Source organism: Sapajus apella, unplaced genomic scaffold, assembly GCF_009761245.1.
Source record: "Sapajus apella isolate SASKATOON/1434 unplaced genomic scaffold, GSC_monkey_1.0 scaffold3, whole genome shotgun sequence".
Taxonomy (NCBI): Eukaryota; Metazoa; Chordata; class Mammalia; order Primates; family Cebidae; genus Sapajus; species Sapajus apella.
The window spans coordinates 453389-457913 of NW_022436943.1; the positions used below are offsets into that span (position 1 = coordinate 453389).

General features: G+C 44.8%; 1 pseudogene; it reads right to left on the minus strand.

The window, feature by feature from the left end:
- Positions 1-851: 851 nt before the first annotated feature.
- Positions 852-1972, minus strand: LOC116530067 (annotated as a pseudogene).
- Between the last annotated feature and the right edge of the window lie 2553 nt (positions 1973-4525).

Consider the following 4525-nt stretch of genomic DNA (forward strand, 5'->3'; position numbering starts at 1 on the left):
TTTATAGGAGGTCACTGATTTGGGCTGAGCTCCTGCACGAAGCCCCAGTAGACCAAACCAAGATGGAGTCACTCTTGCTAAGTTCCATATCACCAAGCTAAAACTAAGTCATCAGACCTTCCCAAAACTCAAGACAGAGAGAGATAATAAACAAATCCCCAAACAGGCCAGTTGTAGCCAGCAGGATAAGGAAGTCCCCTCTGCTTTAACCCTTATAAGGAAAGTAACCTGAAGTAACGTGATCTCATCAATCTGCTTTTTCTTCCCTGTGTCTGCTTTCTTCACCCTTTTCTGCCTATAAAGCCAAGCTCCTCTGTTCCGCTCAGCAGAACACTTTTCCTAAAGTTTGAGAGGAGATGCTGCCCCAATTCATGAATTACAAATCAAAGCCAACTCGATCATTTAACTAAATTTGCTGTAATTTTGCCTTTCGACATTTCCCTCTTTTTCTTTTCTTTCCTCTTTCTTTCTTCCTCCCTGTCCCTGCTTCTCTCTTTCCCACTTATTTTGGCTTAGGCCAGTTAGAGTTTGGCTTTTGTCTCTTGCACTGAAATTTTTCCAAAAACTACCCCAATGGCATTGACACCTCGAACGCCTGCCTGTCCCCCAACGTGGGTTGAGAAAGGGTTAAGATCTCCATTTTTGAGTTGTCACAAGGGGTCCTGACCCATCCCAATCCACAACCTCTTTTGTCCCATAAAGTGTAAAATAAGAATATCTTTTTAAAATTGAATACATGTATTTTTCTATTATACACATCATACAAATATTTAATTTCAAATGAGAGAAAGGAGAAAAATTAGTCATAGTCCAGCAACTATGCTTTTAGCTTATTTTATTTTATTTTATTTTTAGTTTAATGTATTTTAATAGCAAACTTACAGGAACAGCACAGAAGACAGACAACATTAAAAACATGTACTTTCATGTAGGACCACTCAGTTAGAAAAGTATAGTGAATGGATGGAATCTACTGTATGATAAAATGCTACAAACACCATTTAGTTGCCGTCAATAAGAAATTTACTTGTTTTAAAAAAATCCAAATGCTGGCATTATCCAGAAAAATTTAACAGATTTATTTATAATTATTATAAAGTTGAACCGCTGAAACTTGTTCACTGAAACATTTTAACTAGTATTAATGCTTTACATCTCCGCATTTATATTAAAAATTCACACACAAATGAAAATGGAAAAACTGCCAATACCTGATTTCTGTCCCCTATTTTTCTACTCGCAATCATATACTTAGGTACCTTTTGACCCCACGGAAAAAAATTATCTAACATTCAGAACTACCAGTAAGAGGAAGAAGAGAATTTTTTTTTTTGAGAACGAAATGTTTCCCATCATAGTGGATTCTTCACTCTCTCCACGTACGCGGCGTGCTAGCTGGATGTCTTTTTGCATAATTGTTACACGTTTGGCATGGATAGCACAAAGGTTGGTGTCTTCAAAAAAGGCCAACCAGATATACCTCACTTGCCTCCTGCAAAGCACCGATAGCTGCGCTCTGGAAGCGCAGATCTGTTTTAAAGTCCTGAGCAATTTCTCGCACCAGACTCTGGATGGGAAGTTTGCAAATTAGAAGTTCAGTGGGCTTCTGATAACGTCTAATTTCACGGAGTGCCACAGTACCAGGCCTGTATCGATGAGGTTTCTTCACCCCTCCAGTAGAGGACTCACATCTTGCGAGCGGCTTTTGTAGCCAATTGCTTCCTGGGTGCTTTACCACCAGTAGATTTGCGGGCAGTCTGCTTTGTACAAGCCATGGTATAGAGACCTCCTTACTTACCCCCCTTTGGCTGGAGCTCGGCGAGCGAGAGGCGGCGCTGGCATTGGAGAGCGACTGCCAGCTTATTTCATTAATAGCTTATGTCTTTACAAGTATTTCCCCATACATTTATATAGCCGCAGGCTTCAGGCATACAAAGTCTACACTGCTGTGATCATCGTGACCATCAGCAAGCAGGCGTTGTCATCAGCACTTCTTTCTGTGGTTTCTCAGTCTCTTTTCTTTTCTTTCTTTTTCTTTAAAACAATTTTCTTTTTCCTGGTCAACAGGACCTGAGCAACATGGTAAGATTCTGTCTCTTAAAAAAAAAAGAAAGAAAGAAAAGAAAAAAAAAATTAGCCAGGTGTGTGGTGCGCGCCTGTGCTCCCAGCTACTTGAGAGGCTGAGACAGGACCGCTTGAGCACGGGAAGTCAAGGCTGCAGTGGGCCATGTAAAATAAAAAATAAAGGCCCGGCGCGGTGGCTCAAGCCTGTAATCCCAGCACTTTGGGAGGCCGAGGCGGGTGGATCACGAGGTCAAGAGATCGAGACCATCCTGGTCAACATGGTGAAACCCCGTCTCTACTAAAACTACAAAAAATTAGCTGGGCATGGTGGCGCGTGCCTGTAATCCCAGCTACTCAGGAGGTTGAGGCAGGAGAATTGCCTGAACCCAGGAGGCTGAGGCAGGAGAATTGCCTAAACCCAGGAGGCAGAGGTTGCGGTGAGCCGAGATCGCGCCATTGCACTCCAGCCTGGGTAACATGAGTGAAACTCCGTCTCAAAAAAATAAAATAAAATAAAATAAAATAAAAAATAAAAATGAAAACTAAAAAAGAGAAAAGAATAAATTTAATTTTTTGTAGATATACTATGTTGCTTAGACTGGTCTCAGATTCCTGGCCTTAAGTGCTCCTCCTGCCTCAGCCTCCCAAAGCACTAGGATTATAGGGATGAACCACATCCAGCCCAAAGTCTCCATTTTCCACGGCTTTTCTTAGTGTAGGTGGAGTTGTGAGATGGGAAATTATGTCAGTCACCTACAACAATGTCAACACACCTGCTAGGTGGGAGCTCTTCCATCACCTGGAGTTTTATGCTGAGGCCTGGGTCCCGTGCCCAGAGATTCTGTCTCAGTCGTTCCAGGGTGGTTTCTGATGAGCCTTTCCGAGAGGCTCCGGGTGACACCCACGCTGGCAGGTGTGTAGGAATGCTTTTGCTATCTAGATGATAAGCATATTCAAGTTTGAGAAGCTAAGATATAGATAAGTCCGGACTTTCAGTTTCGTAGTCATTTACCAAACACTGATTCATGCACCTGTGGTTTTCAGAAGCATACATTTCTCTTGGGGACCAAGTTTCCGAAGGGGACATGGCCCACAGTTTCGAGTCTAAAGCCCTTGGGAACTGCCAACTTCACATAACCTAAATGAGGAAAACATTAGGGAAGGGTTTCTATTACTGTTGTCTCCTAATCTCCCTTCAGATGGCTCGAGGTTAAGGGCAGGCTAGGGGGAGCTGGAGCCTTTGGTGCAGTTTCAAAGTTCTCAAGTGCTGGGGACTATGTTAGAGGATGCAGTGATGAATAACCCAGAACACGGTCCCTGCCCTCTAGAAGCCAATGACCAGTGGGAAGATGATTACAAAGTAACTGCTACACAGCTGGGAAATAGCTGGGCAGAGAAAGGCACAGGGTGGCCTGGGAGCAAAGAAGAGGCACCTAGCCAGCCTTCGGCAACCAGGGGAGACAGCCTGGAAGCAGAGCTGAGGGAGGGTCAGCCACATGGAGGAAGGTGGGAAGGGCATCCCTGGCAAAGAGAACAGCAAAGGCAAAGGCAGAGGCAAGGGGGTACAAAACATTATGGCGCCCTTAGGTGTGGAACGGTGAGCAATGGAGCGGGAAGGCAAGGTGGGGCCAGGCCCACACACCTGCAATTGAACAGGCAGGTGGAGCCTCTGAGATCTCCAGTCCTCAGCCCAACCTGGAGCTGGCTTAGGACCGTTTGAGAATTTTCCACCTGTCCACTAAGCAGAGTGACTCGGCTTCTCAGACTACTTGAGGTGTCACCTCAAAGGCATCACATTTGGTCCATAAATCCCCAAGCCTGGTTTAGGCCTGCACATACCTAACTGTAACCACACATTTTTCCAAGGGCAAGGACAATGTGTTGGTTAAGTTGCTAGTAGCAGACATATTTAGCAGTGGTTTACATGAAACACAGGCATATTTTCACCGGGAAACAGAACAGGATGCATACAGTGGTCCTGTGGTCAAGGTTCAGCATGTCCAGCGTTCTAATCCACCACCCTTCGCTGCCTTGCTACGCAGAGTGGGACCACGGTCCAGAGGCAGGTGCCTCACTGGGTGCTTGTTAGAAACACAGAATGAGCTCTACTCCAGACCTACTGAGCCATGGCCTGCATTTTAACAAATCCTCAAGTGATTTATTTGCAAACTGGTAGTTGAACAAGTTGGCCTTATTACTGGTTGCAATGAGGAAGACACCATGGGGGAACCATTTCGGTAAAAAGGTGTTCGAAAGGACTTACAGGCTTTGGGCTTTGGTTAGGTGAATTGGGGGAGGGTCTAGCAGGGAAGGGCTCGCTCTGCATTGTCTGCTCTCTGGAAATGGGACAATTCTGTTGCTGGGTATGTTAGTAAACCTTATCTATAAGGACAGCAGACAGGATCAAGGCTGTAGTTGGAGTTGATAAGCTGTCACTTAATGAGCCAGGTGGGGATGTGTT